Source organism: Dinoponera quadriceps, unplaced genomic scaffold, assembly GCF_001313825.1.
Source record: "Dinoponera quadriceps isolate SergipeBrazil2010 unplaced genomic scaffold, ASM131382v1 scaffold5021, whole genome shotgun sequence".
Lineage (NCBI taxonomy): Eukaryota > Metazoa > Arthropoda > Insecta > Hymenoptera > Formicidae > Dinoponera > Dinoponera quadriceps.
Genome location: NW_014560366.1, coordinates 273,260 through 290,346, shown reverse-complemented (window position 1 = coordinate 290,346; position 17,087 = coordinate 273,260). Strand labels below are relative to the sequence as shown.

Below are 17,087 nucleotides of genomic sequence, written 5' to 3'. Positions count from 1 at the left end.
CGCAAGCGGCCCTCCTCTCATTACCCCTTTGTCGTGCGGAATATCATCCTTGATCCTGGTCAGGATCTCGGGCCATCGTGCCCTGAGTGCAACGGTATCACTCGAGTTTCGCCGTCGAGAAATGTTTGCCTTCGGGCGATCCATTTCCGATAAAACTACTTAATTATACACCGCCGGGGCGGATCCTCGCGTTGCGCCTGTTTTGTGTATTATTAATCGCGGCCACGGCGCCACGGCTGCAATTAAGGCTCTCTCTCTCTCTCTCCCGCTGGGTGTAAGCGTGGTCACGATTCATAAGTATTTTAACAAGCCGCTGGCGGTCGCGCCGGCAACACCGGTGCCCGGTCTAAGCGCACCGTCGGGAAGTTCGGGTCACCACGGGTGACCACGTCGCGGCGAACGTGTGTCAAACAAGTTCAACTCCTTCGTTCCGACGAGCTCCTCGGGACGCATTTCGTAACGTCGCCACAAAAGCGACTCCGCGTAATGCACGTCCCGAATTAAAAGCACGTGACGGCCTCGGGAAGCTCGCGTTCGAATCTCCTCGCAGTTAACAATGCGACATCAGGAGTCGCGGAGAGCGACGGGGAAGATTCGACGGGGGAGGAGACGCTGCGCGTCCCTGTTGCAGGCTTTCGGGAATTGTTTGAGTCTTCGGACAGCCGATACCCGTTTGTAGGCTGATCCGCTCGTGTAAGCACAGAGGCAACACCAGTCGGGCGTAAGTACAGATTAGCGGTAACTCTCTCGGACGCGCGGCGCGCCGTGGCGCGGAGCAATAGCCGTGTCCCATTCAAGTAAAGGCCAGTTTACACGCGGCTTCTCTTCGGCCGACGTATCCCCTATCTGCATTAAGCGCACACGAGAGCCGGAATGAGGAAAGAAGGAGAATGGAACGAGCGGCCGGCGTCCTCGGCGTTTCCCTCGGAGGAGGCCGAAAACTCGAATGCCGCTCCGAACTCGCGCCGAAACGTCGTTCTTCGCCGCATTGCGGAGGCCGCACGCTCGATGCAGCCGAAAAGCGACGGAAAATTATACATACACGGGTGAAAGAGCTTCTTTAGTCTTATTTCTATTTGTTCGACTAAAATCTGCTTCATAGGAATAACATATATTTATGTACGAAATATTATTCGTTTGGGTAAAAGTTTTATTGTCTCGTTCGAGGAAACTCGATTACAACGGGAATTGAATCAAATGAAGTATTATTAGTCGGAGAAGTGATCTTAGGAAGTGATTTTACATCGATGGACTACGTGAGAGTGCGTGAAATGATTGGTTTCCGGGCCCCGATCTCGGCACGCAACGTGTAACCCGAGAAAAACATCTTGTATGAACACAAGAGATTGGTTAATGATGGCATTATTGACCGGGCGGTAATTTCTATGATGAATCGATTGCAGTCCGGTGCGATTAGACGGGACTATATGACTTGTAGCGAACTGCCGCTATGCCCTGCAGAAACGTTTCGGTCTCGATGGCGGTGTCAAAGCATGCGCCGTTGCGACAGAGAGAGAATCCGGAGGACGACTCCGTGGAACATTGTAAGCAGGAGATGGAACCATCGGATGATTGATCCCTCCGATTGTCGACTGACACGAACCCAACACTCTCTAATGACACGGCTAATACGGCTTTAGTCCATTCTCCCATCCTCTCTCTCTCTCTCTCTCTCTCGCGCGCAGACTCGAAGTACCGTACAACTCGCGATTACCGGGCGTCCGATCGCAAACCCTTTTTTATTTGAATTTATTTAATCATACATATTACATATAATTACCGTAATTGTAGAAATGACCACGGAAGGAAACATCATATTCGCTCTATGACACGGAGAACATTGCTTATTCTAACTTTATAATCTTAATATGCGCACAGGGGAAGAGAGAGAGAGAGAGAGAGAGAGAGAGAGAGAGAGAGAGCTGGATCTTCCTCGTGAATAAAACCGTTGAGAAAATTTCGCGTTCCGCAAGAGTGGTCTTTAACAAATACCACTTTGATGTAATGTACCCCTGACTTCGTACACAGAGAGAGAAAGATTTCTTTAGATTTAATATTTCTACGTATTTGACTAAAATTTGTATCATGGAAACAACATATATTTACACGAAATATTATTTGAGTAAAAATTTTATTGTCTCATTCAAGAAGACTCTATTATTCGACAGATAGAATGCTATTACTTTAAAATAATATCTCTTAACCAAATAAAATATTATTTGGTCACAATAAATATGTGAAATTGGACAAATAATTTCTTTACGAGAAAATCATCTTTCGTTTCAAACCAATTTTTTACTTAAGATAAAGATACATATTCGTTGGAAAGTTTAAGAATCGTACCTATTAATCGAAACATTAGTTTCTTTGGAGCATGCCAATGATGGAATTCGCTTGGATGCGATAAAATTTACTAACTTTGAAGAAATCTTTTTCTCAGTGTAAAAGCGCAAAGAAGCGGACAGTCTTCTCGACGTGCGTTAGAAAATATATACGATCGCGCGATCGATGGCAGTTTTGCAATACCGTGTCTCGTTCTCGACGCGAAATACTGGTATCAGTGCTCTATTATACATCGCTCGAGAATCGACGATTAATACCGCATCGTAATAGCACACCGGTGCCGGCTCTCGTAAATACGGTAGGCAATTCGAGGCGGGTATTATATATTTATTGTCGCTATGCACGAGACATTACGTACATAATACCGTATCGTGCACAATTCCTTCGCAACGACGCGATAAATATTCGTCGTCCTTTGCGGCTCGCTTGTATCGTCATTGTCGCGAATCTTCTTACTTCTGTTGCTATATTAGCAAAGAATTCGCCGTTCCAGCGAAACTCGTTTTCTTCGTGCATTGCGAGCTCGAGGTTCGTCCTTTCGACTTTTCCGGAAATTCTCGATACGTGTAGCAGCACGTTTCTCTGCGGTGGCGACTAGCGGAGCGAGCCGCGATGCGCCGTGATCGATCGAAATTTCAATGAGCGGGTAAGAGGGGACGGCCTCGTCAGAGAGTAAACCTGTCATTAATGCGGACTATGTAATAGGGGCCGGTCCATGCATCAATATGTCCGAGTGTGATTACGGTCTTTGGTAGCGAAAGCCGGGTGCCTATCGTGAATGAAATCTTATTCTTATTATATGGACAGCGCACGATAGGCCTCGTTTCGCTCCGGCCGTTTATGCGGCACGAATTTTTCAGGGCGTGCCGTCTAATCGATTCAAAGTGATATATAAAGTGAACCGGTCCAAATATGATATGTTTTTCTTCTCTTTTCACCGGTCCTCCCCCCATTCTACGTCGCTCGCCGACGGTGACTAATGAAATCCGCGCTGTCGCTCCCTTCGAGGAATGCTCCGTTGGTGTTCCTCCTTTCTTCGGCGCGTTCAGACATGGTTGAAAAAGAACCGGTTTTTTTAATCGCTGGAAAATACAAGGAAAAACAGTTCTTTGCGAAAATTGTTTTTTTTTGCTAGTTAAGTGATAAGTAATTTTTAATGTCCTACGTATCATGTTAACGTGATCCAGAAAATTAAATATATTTTTGTTAATTTTTCTTTTTCTTTTCATCTTTAATTGTGAACAATATTGGACAAAGATTTCTCATAAAAACGGCGCGCGAAGTGATTTGGAGGTTGAATCCGTTCCTGCTCGTTGCGCGCCGCACGCAAAGCACTCGCATAATAGAAGCTTACCATGTAACGTATTAATTTCATTTAACTTCAGTCATGTGCACGCAATTATCTTTTCTGCGGAACGGAGTAAACGTGGCGGGTTTCAACCGAATATAAAATTTGAATTTCGCGAGTTCGTAAACATGCGAATTGTTCTAAACGAATTTCTCCACTCTCGGGATGAAAGACGAGAAAATCCGTGAAAAGAAAGAAACAAAAATGGAAATATTTTTTCCGAGCTTTCACGAAACTACACGTTCGGGTGTGCGTTCGCTCGACGAGAAATTACTCGTGTACTACGATACTGTCAGTGAAACTGACATATCGAATGGAACGTGTAAATTCTTGAACGCAACCCAATTAACGTCTGGAGAATGAAGGGTTAATATACTGCGGCGGTACCGACGCGTTGCGACGCGACGCGACGTGGCGCCTTATCGACGTCTCTATTTAATTGCATTCGACGAGAAACTTTAATTACGGAATGAGCCGACACCATTAGCACGCGTTTACGCCAAGGTGAAACGTAAAATAATATATTAAAATCGGTCCCGCGACCCCGAGTAGCGTTTCCTGCGGTTAATCAATCGGCCGTTTTAACGCCGCTGATAAATTCCCGGACGAACGCTCTCATGTCGATCGACACGATCATTATTGGACTATCATATATGTATCCAATAACAGAAGCGAGCTCTCGAAAGTCGGTGAAGTCGGCGAAAACGCATTAAGTTCAGTACGCTCGACGAAGTCGGGTAGAATTACATTGCACTTGCAAGAAGAAATATGCTCGTGGCCACGGGCCTGGCAGTAATATGTTAGGCCTGTGAGGCCTACACGCCAGTTTTTCTTCGCTTATCCCTTCTCTCATGTTTCATACGCAGAGAAAGGGATTTCTCTGGATTTAATGATATTTCTTTAATTGGGAAAAATTTGTTTTTCGAAATAGTACAAACAAACGAATATTTGATTCAACAAACAGGACGGTTCCTCAAGTTAGTAGCAAATTTTATAAATGCAAGTAATTGAAGAAAAAAAAAATGCAAAGAAACCACGAATTTCACAATTTCTCTCGCGATGACTTGTCACTTCAAGGTATCGTGAGTACTGCTCTTCGAGTTTAAGATCCTCCGACTGCGGCGGTAATTTACGGCCGGTCTCCCCCGAGTTGCGTCACTCGATCGCTTCGTGCGCACCTCCTTCCGTGTTTCGATTTTAATTAATCACGGCGCGCTTAATCGGAATAATTAATCGGACGCTTTCCGTTTTTCTCGCTCGCTCGCGCGGGCCGAAAGTAGTGGACGTTTAGCGGCGCGGTAAGCCGATCCACGGTAAGCCCTCCCGGACAGGCAGAGCCGGCTCTGAAACTGTGCCTGCTATGCGCTAGGAACACGAGCGGCGCGCGCAGGTAAGTCGTTTACCGTTACCGTTAATCGATGTCTCCGAGCATTACGTTTTACTCTTACTAATCCTCAACGAAAGTCCGCGCGCGAAGAGTGCGCGCGCGCGGCGGTATAAACGCTCGACCGTGTCGGCAATTACGGGGCCCCGCGTCTTTTACCGAGTCCCGAGTCAGTATCTCGCGTTTTTAAGAAACGCACCGGTTCGCGCTCGCAGAAAGATGCGGTTAAGTGCGCGCACACTGAACTTCAGAGTCCGTGTCGCGTCTCTCGCGGCCCCGGAGAGGCCGGCGGAGAGAGAGAGAGAGAGATTCAAGGCTCCGCGCGCGAAACGCGCTCGGACAGCTGTAAATTATCGGCGGCTCCGAAATGCGTAACGGAAATTTTTATCTCTCGCCCGCTTGTTTCGCTCTCTTCTTTCCTTTTCTTCTTTCTTCTTTTTTTTCGCAAAGCGGCGTGAACGATATACCGTAATATCGGTGCGCGCTGCCCCGCGACACGATCCGCATCGCGCTCTCGAGGACTCTTAGATGTTCCCACCCTAAGAGCACAATTCACTGGCGATACATTAGTCCAGTATTGGTCCCATTGGGCAACATTTATTCAATATATCCCCAATGTAACAGCCAATTGAATTGAATTGTGCCTGCCGGGGTACGGACGCTTTTAAGCGGACCCTTGGCGCGCGCACACGGGCTGCTTTCTTAGGAGACACACGCGCGTTTCGCGCGCGCGCGTCCCAACTTTCCGTTTCTTTCGTATCCTACAATAGTTTTGAAAGTAAAAGGAAAATCGCGCGAGCGAAGGAGCAACCCTATCTAATGCGAGCGTAGCGCGTGACGTTTTACCGCTAATTTGGAGAAAGTACAGGCATAATAGTCGTCATTATCGACGCTGAATGGACATTCCGCCAACGTATGTATGTACATACACGACACGCGCCTTTCGTTACCTTATGTTCACCGGCGGATAAGCCCCGGGATAACACTTCGCTGTTCGCACGCTTATTAGGAGCGAGCGAGATCATCAGTCCCCTTTAGGCTATCCTATCTTGAATTCAATCTTGATGAAGAAGGTGTGATTAAAGTCGTAGAAAATCCGGCTAATACGGCTGACCGTAGAACACACGCACGCACACATATCCGATGAGTATACTTGAAATTGATCAAATAACTTAGCTTCCTCTCTGAAGGGGAACAAGGAAGAATCGGGGGAAATTTGCCAGAAATAACATTTTATTTCGCCGTGTTCGGCGTTTCGGGAAACATTTATTTCGCAAAATTGCAATCTCTCTTTCTCAGTGTACTCAAAATCAAATCAGACCAGTTTGGCGCGCGTGCGCATATGCTCGAGCAAGACGAGCGTTTACGAGATTGCACGATTTATCTCGCTCGGCGGAAGGATGCGGCCACGACGGATATGGGACAATAGAAAGGATACGGCGGTGTATCGATGCGCGCCTGTCCGCCGGCACTTGTTCTGCTTAGACGTAACTTTAATATGGAACTTCCTTCGGCCTTATACATGCTCGATGATTATGGAGGCAGTGAAAGTACACACAGACAGGGGGAGGGGAGGGGGAGACGAGGATGCCCTGGACGATTCGTCAGTGCGTTAATAACTGGCGCGGAGGATGCGCGGGTAATTGGAATTCATTAATAAAATGTTAATTTCCCCAGTGAAAACGCGCGATCGCGCGGAGGATGCGCTCGCCGCATTAATATTCCCTCATACCTCTGCCTCCCCGACATACTTTCGATCGCGTGCCCGCGACGACGCGGAGGGGGAAGGGGGGCAATAAAATTTTACCGCATTGAATAGCACCTCGCGCACGCGCGCGTATTTGGAAATTTCGTCCCGAGTCGTCGGATAATTTTTTTCATCCGAGAGAAAGCTCTCTCTCCGCGTACTTGGTGAAACCTTTCGGCCGCGCTCGCGGAACCGACAGCTTGCGACGACGTTCGTCGCGATTCATCCTTATTTTCGCGTTTTGTGTCATATCACTGTCCGTTTCGCGATACCCAATGACATTCCAGTCCACTAATCTCACCGTCTCTCTCTCTCTCTCTCTCTCTCTCCGTGTCTGTCACACGGTTTTTGCCGGCTACTTGCCGAGCATAATCGTCGGCACCGGCGCAACCCAGATATCGTTCGTCCCGGGTGAAAAAGCGAGAGTCGCTCGACCCGACCGAGTTTCGATCACACTGAGCGCGCTTTTTGATGTGTCGCGTTCCTAAATAAATTTCAATAACCGGTTCCGGATGTCGCAGCCGCGAATCCATCACCGGCCAGATGTGTATCTGCGTGTACGCGGCCTCTCGAACGAGAGACGCTCGCTCGTGGAAGAACTCGGGTGCGGAGAGTAACACGAATATTAATCCTAGTTCGGCATTGGTTGGTCAAGCTGACCCGAGTAAAAAATTCCCTAGTGGTCGAACCTTAAATTATTGCGCGTATAAACGTCGGATTCTCTTTGTGAAGTAATGCAAAATCTTTTACGTCTCTTTCTGCGAACAATCGATACGTCGCACTCTTTTGTACTTTAAATTATCTTTATTTTAGAAATAACGATTCAGATAAATTTGCTAAATTTGATATTAAGTGTAGGGAGAAGATATTGTGGTAAAAAGGATCACAAAATTTTCTAACGCCATACCGGAGTTATCGCGTAAGTTGTAAGCTTTAATCATGCGTATACATACGATACACCGATATCAATAAAATCTAATTGGCACAATCAGTAATTAATATCCTCAACCATCTTCTGCTGTCCAAACAAATCATTTAGCTCTCACTGCAGTGACAAACAATTCGCTGTGCCAACAAAAAACTTTTCCCCAAACTTGTATCCAAAACTGCAATATCTCCATATTGGATAAACATGCATTTGTAAACATTTAAACAAAAGCACACAAAACAAAATTCACCGAGTCTCACAGAGCCGGTGTGCCGAAACTTTTGCCGGGCGGCAAAAAGTAAGTGTGCCAACGAAGGGTTAATTAAACGGCGATGCTTCGTGCCGGCGGAGATGACGTTCAACCCGGAGACACCTCCGGTTTTTCGCGATCGTAAGACTCTCTCGAGGGCACACCTGCTCGCTTCGGTCAAAAACATCGTAAGCCGGCGGGGCTTCGTTCGAAGGGGGACGAAAAGCGCGCGCGGGGCGCTATCTGCGATCTGCGATCTATCTCGTGTCATCTACCCAGACCTCACATATTTTCTTGCGCGTTGACGTTGAGCCGCTCTTCCCGCATTTAGATACACGTCGTCGAGTGTGTATCGAGATCGAGGCCGATGGAAAAGTCGACGGATCTCTCTTAAGAAGGTCGATGGGTGAACGCCATGGACTGGAGTAAAGAAAGAAGGAACGGACGAACGAACGGAGGAATTAATCGCACGCGCGGTGAGTAACACGTACGAACGGTACGGCGCTCTCGCGCGCGCCCGTGTACCTGTATTTTTCGTGTACACAACGCGCCTGCCTCGATCGTGTCTATATGCGCACCTGTGCGCACATCCCGGAGAGATATCTCGTCGTGAGGATGATCGACAAGCTCTGTCGGGATCCCGGGCGACCCGTCCGTTTTGTCGCCGATAGAAATCTCGCGTCGCCATTTACAGACGACGACGGCCGCCTGGCCGTACCTGTAAAACTGATGGCGGTCAACTCAGCGACGGCTACTGGAAAGGGTGGTGCGCGCGGTGTGTTTTCCGCGACGAGCCGCGCATTCTAAATAGCGGATGAAAGCACGCTGAGCAACGCGCGCGCGCGCGCGTTACGCCACGGCCTCTCGCCGGGGCCGGTCGTATTTTCCCGAGCGCGCCAAACATCCCGGGTCGCCGCGAGAGAGACTCTCCGTCACTCCGCTTGAATCTCGCTTTACGAGCGGGCTACTTGCCCAGACAAGCGTAATTTCATTATTCGCGCTGCTCATTAGTCGCGGAAATAGTCGGGCGAGCGATTACATCGGCTCTCTAGATTCGTTCGAATGCGGCCACACGACACGCTTCCCCGTGGCCGCCGCGGTCGTCGGCGGCCGGAGAGGGAACCGGACACTCGAAATCGATTAGGCGGAAGGTGACAATACAACCAAGCGCGTACTCGAAAACTGAACATTCTCATTATTTCCCTCCCGAAGTATGGATATTTTCAGCTGTCAATGTGGGATATGTGAGTATATATTAAGTGTATGTACGTATATTCATGACCGAAAGTTCAGATACTTGTGATTGAAAACCAAAACAATCGGAATATTCAGGTTTTAGGCGCATGTCCGGGTATATTGGTATTTTCACTTTACTTCTCATGATGAATTCATTTTTCGGCTGTTCAAGTAATTCAACTTTTCGAAGCCAACACCCCATTACACTATTTTTTTCCGAAATATATACCTTCATATACTACAGCTGAAATATACCATAGCCTAAAAGGATTTTGTTCTTTTGCTCGTATAAAAATCATGAATTTTCAACTAAAATTCCGTTCTCTCGATATTTCGGCGCCGAATTCAATCCGTAAAAAAAACGCAATCCGACTATCACGACCGTAAAGCCTCGTGTTATCAAAGCTTTCTTAAACGTACGCGAGAATTGTTTCAGATTCCTCATACAATCGGAAATCCCGATGGAAAATATGCGTTTCCCTCAACGACCCGGATCGCCCACGGAAGGCGCTGAATTCAGGCGCGTTCATTGCCTACGGAGGGTTAAGATTCGAGGCTTTTCCTCCGGCGAGAGGCCGAAACAATGGCGAGAGGTAACAATGGCCGCGGATTTGCACAAGTATTAACGCGTCCGTTCGCTCGCCATGGCCCGATGGTCGCGGCAGATCCCAATCTCCGATCGTGATCGCTTGCTACAGGGGATAAAAGTGACCCACTTCAACACCTCATGTATGTATCGCCTCGCGAGCGGCGACGCCGACGGATATGATTTCTCGTGGCGATGGGGTGTCCCTCGAAGAGATCTCTATCCGCCTCGGCGCGGCGCGCCGAGTTGCGCGAAATTCTCGTCTATTCGCGCGATTTCTTCTTTCCGCGCGCGCGCGAGCTTAACGGTAGTCGCTCGCTATCGCGCGACTCGCGACACCCGAGCCGGCGGTTACGTTAATTGATCGGCAGCGATTACGTGAAAAATAACGTTATAATAATCGTAACTATAACGACGCGTGGGCCCATCTTAAACCGGGTCGGTTCGTTTCGATTATCCCGCGGCTCGACTCCGTCCGTCCGAATATTCGAGCCGAAACGCGTCGACGGGACGCGCGTTTTTGCAGGTAGGAAATATATCTTTCGGACGGCGAGGCGGATGCGAGAGAAATGCAGATTTGAGCGAGTCGGCGAGCACAGCACGGTAGAACGTTACATCAAAGCCGTTGCAAATGGATTTTCGCGGAGAAGGCGCGGCTAAGATCGGGCCACCTAGAAATCGACTTTCGATCGGCACACATTTCTTCTCTGCCGTCTGTGCGTTTCGGCTTTAATCGACGCGCGATGCGCGCTAATCACTTTCAAACGACGTCCGCGCGCGCGTCTGGACGTGCAATTAACGAAAAATTCTTACCACGGCACGAACTCGCTCGCTCGGCGGGAGGGGAGGGGGGGGGAGAGGAGAGGTATTCCCGTTATAAATATTCCACGAATTCAGCGTGATTATTTGCGCACACGACGCGAATCTCGAGAAATCTCAGAGATCAATTAGTACCTCGCAAATATAATCGTTGTAATAACATAAACGTTCCGATCCTTTAATCAGCAGTGTCGCGTCGGTCGAGAAACCGTCTATTAAAATTAATGAAATGTAATGCTATTTCTCTCCGGTCGAATCTTCTCACCGGCCCGGCGGTAAACCGTTTCCGGCCTCGAGATTTTACCGCGCCGATTTTCGTCGGGACAGAGTGGACCACCTCGAAACCGCGTTAACGAGTCGAGTCTCGCGATTGACACACATTTTGTATCTTCGTGCACGGACGTTTTGCTCGGCAATTAAACGGTTCGTTCGTTATCCACCGAAAAATTAATTGGCTAAAGTGTATAATTGGTTTGCGTGTAGACACAGCCGGTGTACGTATGTGTAAGCTTGTGCAGAGCGTCATTAAAACCGTAGAGGTACGCTGCGAATCAAGATCAAGGATATTTGATTCCGCTCTTAATGTTAATCGAGACACTTTGTTCCCGGGCTCGAATCGCTTTCCGCACGGAGAGAGAAATAATTGGTTCGCGGGGACACGATTAAATGTTGAACGTCTTTTCCGCGAGAAAGCAAGTATCGTTAGAACAGCAAAAAGTTCGTCGATATAGTGACGGCGAGAAAAAGATTTGTCCATACAGGAAAAAATTTGTTTGGAGAGTAAAAAGATTCGTTGAGAGTATTAATTCCTATTTGCTGGATATGTGGAGGATTAATACTCTTAACGAATCTTTCCGCTGTCCAAAACAAATCTCTCGATGTCTGAACGAGTTTTTTTTTCTGCCGTCACTATATTGACAAGCATTCGTTGTTCTAGCTAAATTGGTTTTTTCCCCGTGTCCTCCGAAGAGAAGCGGAGAAAGATCGTGTCGAGGCGCGTTTTGTCGCGGGACCGTGGAAATTGCATGCACGATGCTGTTGGGTCTTCAGTGAAGCTTGAAATAATTACGGGAGGAAGAGGAGGAGAAGGGAGGAGGAGGAGGGGATTAATGGATCGGAGTGTTTAGCTCCTTTTGTGGAATTAGCACAGTGTAAAGCGCATCATCCTCTATGCATCGTTATCCATAGCTAATGAAGAGCTTTCACGGAAGTTCCTGCGCGGTGTAACGCGGTGTTAATCCCAATTTATTTATAATTGCGATCGCGAAAAATTACAGCCGCCGTAAAGGAAAGCCCCGTCGTTACGTGTATTATGCACGCGCGACGACGCGACTACAGTTAATGGCAACGCGATAAATACTTCTCGGCCACGCTTCTCCTCTCGTTTTCTGCTAACCGAGCCGCCTCGTGTTAGCGGGGTCCGAATTTCCGAGTGTTTACCTGTAACAGTATATAGCAGAGAGAAACGGTACGCTACAATGAAGGCGGAGCGAGGAGGAAACCCGAAGACCCACTACCGGAATCGCGGAAACGTCCATTGACGCGTGACGATGACAGTAAGCGCTCATGCATCACGTTCGTCACGTTCACGACCTTGCGGTCAAGCACCGGCCGGAGACGACGTGGAGGATCACAGGACAGACAAGTATCTCGATATCTCAATTTTCTTCCGAGTGAACTACTTCGGCTTGCCGGATCGCGCTCGATTGCGTCGCGCGAGCGACCCGAGTAGAGAGATGTAATCCGGTCGGCTTCAGTCAAAAGCTGTACGGTGAGGAATTTGGTATTAAGAACGGCCCACTAAAATTTCGTGTTACTTTAACGAATGATGTGTTAAAAGTACATAAATGTGTGTTAAAAAAATGCACAAATATAATGTTACATTAACACATTCACCTCGCCAACATGCGTCCCCGATGTTGAAGTAACGAAATTTCAGCGGACCGTTTTTAACACGAAATTTTTTGCCGTGTAGGAAAAAATGTATTTGTCGAGTTTGAGAAATCAAGTAATCCTGTTTGTTGAGTCAAACATTCGTTTGTTTGCTCTACTTCAAGAGACAAGTTTGTTTTGATTAAAAACATTTCATCAAGTCCGGAGAAATCGTTTTCATTGTGTACAGTTAGTACAGGCTAAATTAAATTGTCCGGTTAGTTACTAGTTCGTTACTGGCTGATTATTTACTAAAATGTAGAGTCGGTTTTATGATCCAGCCGTTGTCTAGCCATTACATCAGATATGATAGAGTAGACAGCGCTGTCCATTCTGAGATACGTAATCTAACTGCCATGCATACCCGCCACTAGCATTAAAAAATGAGATAGCAATTCAAAATAGAGGATACGTTATTCCGCAAAGATCTGAAAAAAAGCAGTAGTGAGCTGCTTACATTCCCAGCCGGCAACCAGTTATGTGATTTTTCACCTCGTAACTGTAATTCCTTTTGTTTAACCATTAGCTAACTCACCTACTTAGCCATTATCTAGCCGTCAGAAGTGAAGGTTACATTACTGGCTGGCAGTAACGTTAGACACAAATTTACCACCTCATAGCCGGGCGATTCACAAGGCTCAATTTCCACTGGGAGGGGGATGAGGAGGACGACGGCAGTTCCGAAACAGGCCGTTGGATGATACGAAACAGGGCGGAGAAGGCGATTTCGTCGGCTCATGATTACGTGCGTAGCCGTCATTAGCCGTCACTGCGCGAAAACGACAGCGATAACCGGCCGGTCGTTAGCGGACAACAAAAGGCAGAAAACGGATTTCTCGCGCAGCGCATTCCCACGTGCGCGCGATCAGAGCGCGTTAACAGTTTGTTAATCGATGTAGCTTTCGCGCTCGCGTATCGAGAAAGCGCATAGAAATGGACGCTAATGTCCCCCGATGCGTTTTTTTCCCCGAGCGATGCCGCAAGAGAGAAAGAGAGAGAGAAATGAATCCTCTCTGAGATTTTCGGGTCGCACGATATAGAGGACAAATCTTTTATGGCCCAGGGACCGTGACGGCGAAACGGTCTAACGGACTCGCCCGCGAGGAGGAGAGACCCAAATCCATTCGCGAACAAAAGCGGTTCTAATTTGTTCCGAACCGGCACACTTGTAGCTCGAAACTGGAGCGAAGTGGGTGATATATAAGCGAGTGCCGGCGCGGCCGTCGCGCGAAACAATCAATCGTTGCTGCCTCGGTTGTAACGAGACACTCCGATGCGACTCCGGGGCGAAAGTGAAATCGCGAAAGTCCCGCTTTTAGACGTTAAAATCGGGACCGTCTGAATTCAGTCCTTATTAACATAGGCCGGCGCGTACATTTCGTGGCGGTTACGTAAGGTACTCCTACGGTATCAACCTTCGGGTGCTTTAAGTGGATTCCGGCGAAAACTTCCGGCGTGACTCGTGACCGAGGCGAACTCGACACGAAATCATCGGTTCGATTTCGTGAGGAAATTAATTGCCTCGATTGAACTAGATAATATTCTATCTGATACCGCGCGAAGAGAAAGCACTAATTATTCTACGTCGCGAGCGATACGTCGCGTGTTGCATTTTATTGAAATTTCCCTCTTCTTTCGATGTGTACCGTGAAGTTAATTTAATGATTAACGGCGCCGTACAAATATCGCGAAGCGACGGTACAAGTTCTGTTACTTTACACAAGAATAATTCATCGAATACTTGCGTCGGTGCATAAACATTTTTCAGATTATATACATTACATGCGAAGATGACTTCAAGATTAAATGTTAGAAAATTAGAATGAGTAAGTAAGATCTAAGTATGGTTATTAAGTGCGAATATATTTATCTCCCCGAATTAAAAAATATTCGCACTCAACAGTCGTGCTTGGCTCGGACATTTGATCTTAAAATTATCTTCGCAAATAATATGTGTACAGTCTGAAACATTTCTAAATACCGTATTCGACTAATTATTTCTGCGTAAAATAATATTTCGTACATTTTTAAAAATATATCGTTACATTTTATTTACTTGTCTATTCTAATTTTCTAATATTTGATTGTATCAGAGTCCAATGTGCGACGCGGTCGGATAATTTTAAGATTTTATAAAATAAGCTAAACGAGTGACACACTCTCCGAAATTCGTCACGAAGTAGCCGCGTAGCCTGCGAGTGGATTTCCAGTTTTATGCGTCGGAAGAGGCCGCGACACCCGAGATGTATGGAGAGGCTGCGTCGACACGAGGTGGAGCGCGTGTTTAGGAGGCGCGCGACTAATCAGTGAAAGTGGCGCGTTCGATCACGGCAAGTGGTTACGGTTATTTTAAGAAGGAATCGGCTCGACCCAGTTCACACGGGGGATTCCGCCACGGACAGGCTAATCGCCCATGAGCGATCGCCGCGGGAGTGAAATGCGAAAACCGCCCGTGCATCCTCTCACATTCGTTATCCATTACCGGCCTCCTCTAAGTGGATTACGCCTCTTTCGCCTTCCTCCTTAGTGGCATACTTCTGTCGCCGGCTGATAACAATTCTATCGGGAATCGTCGACCGTCGGGGAAGAGCTCGGCCAGTCCGCACGCTTTCCCGCTCTATCCCGGATTGATGGAATATTCGAAGGACGCCATAAAATGTGTCTCGAAGACATCTCGATTCCTCGGATATCGATTAAATTCTTGTGTTACATTACTTTACAACCTATCCATTTTATCGGAAACTGATGAAGTTCCCCTTTTCTTCTTCTTATTATTAAATGTATTTCATGTATTTCAGACTTTTATGGCAACGGAACTTGACAATCGTTTCAACGGGAGCTTCCATTTGCTTCCTTTCGCCGGTGGATATGAGGAGATACGATCCCGAGGAAAGAAGTCTCGCTCGCAGACGTGGAATAAGAAAAAGAAGAAGAAGAAGAAGAGGAGGAGGAAGAGGAAGAAATCGATCGGAATGAGTTATTTGCACTCGGCGGATCCAGGGATCGCCTATATTCAAAACTGCCTCGCAACAACTCGATCGCACGATATCGAGACTTTCTAATAACATTAACTCCTCCGGCTATTGATTATATTGTTTTCGATCTAGCGCGCTCGCCTACTTCTGGAAGCGGCGATAATTCTTGTATTAGCAGTCGGTATGGCTCGTTACGAGCGATCATCTATTCCAGAGACTAATTTCATCCGCGAGGATGCAAGTGTATTAACGCTTTAAAATTGCTTTCGCGCCAGGCGCGGTGAGACTTTCTATCGATACCGCGAGATTAAAACTTTCCAATCTTTTGCACGTTTCATCGGATCATCGCATGATTCACCGTACATGACAGCGAGCTGTTTCATGAAACCCGAATACATGACAAATCGTGATTGTCAGTTGGCACAACTTTCCCGAATATCAGTTTCAGGGAACAAGAGAGTATATAATTTCTAATCGTCAAATCACCGTGATTTTACGAATTCTATTCCAACACTTTCTAAACAATCTAATAAATTCCCGTCGCTCAGCCCGAAATTCAATGCTTCTCTTTTCGAGGTGGATGTTCTTCGAAAATAAATTAGAATTTTATTCTCAAAATGCTCTCTCTTTCTCTCTCTCTCTCTCTCTCAAGTCACGTCGCGACACAATCCCAAAATCACCAGCCGACACTGTCGTACGAATCATCCGCTACAATCCGCATCCTAATTGTACGCTCGGCGCTAAATATAGTCGTCGGAGCTTCTCAAGCCCCGAAGTAACGAGTGTTATCGCGATATGCGATTAGCACGCGAGACGAACGAAGCCTGGGATCAAACGGCTGTGCTAAAGCTCGAGCACGACCTCCTGCAGTGCAACCTGCAACCCGTCAGCTCCGAGTTCTCTCAATGAAGCTCACGAGAACGACGGACTCGCAGGCGCAACCGGATTTCGGGTAGCCGTCGATGCGACGGGGAGGGAGGGAGGGGAAAATACGACTCACCGATTTGGAGAAGCTGATCTCGTTCCTCACGGTTTCCACACCGTCCGAAGTGTCACACCGATCCTCACTCGATCGTCATTCCCGGGCCACTTTTGCCGTCGATCTCTCCCGCAAACTCCAGGCTGCGCTCGCACATTCGGAGCAGTCGATCCGGCAAAGCGAAGGTACGCGCGATGCGCATCGCACGATCTCGAGATCCCAATAGTGGTCTCGGCAGTGGTATCGGACTGCTACCGTTAAACACACGAATCGCGAAACGAAGGTCCGCTCTCAGCAGGAAGGAAGCGCAGCCACCTCGCCGATGATATCCGCCCGATGTTCTCCGGAAGTGTGTACCAGTAACGCGACCGATCGCGACGCCACGATGTCCTCGGCGACATCCAGTCGTCGCTTCCTCACGTTTTCCCGATCGGCACTCGGTCCCGCCTCATGGTTGGTGTACTTGTTCCCGAAGCACGAGGTCGCGAGTTACGAGGGAAGGAAGTGCGGAGGAGAAAAGGAATCCCGTCGTGGTACGCGCGAAGAGGTCCCCGCGCACT

General features: G+C 47.7%; 1 protein-coding gene across 1 annotated transcript in view; it reads right to left on the bottom strand.

The window, feature by feature from the left end:
• LOC106750814 (serine proteinase stubble-like) overlaps nucleotides 1-16,632 on the bottom strand; it is a 38,698-nt gene extending 22,066 nt beyond the window's left edge. Inside the window, exon 1 of the mRNA XM_014631411.1 lies at nucleotides 16,549-16,632. The gene's annotated coding sequence lies outside the window, so the exon portion shown is untranslated. The remainder of the gene's footprint in view (nucleotides 1-16,548) is intronic.
• Nucleotides 16,633-17,087: the final 455 nt, after the last annotated feature.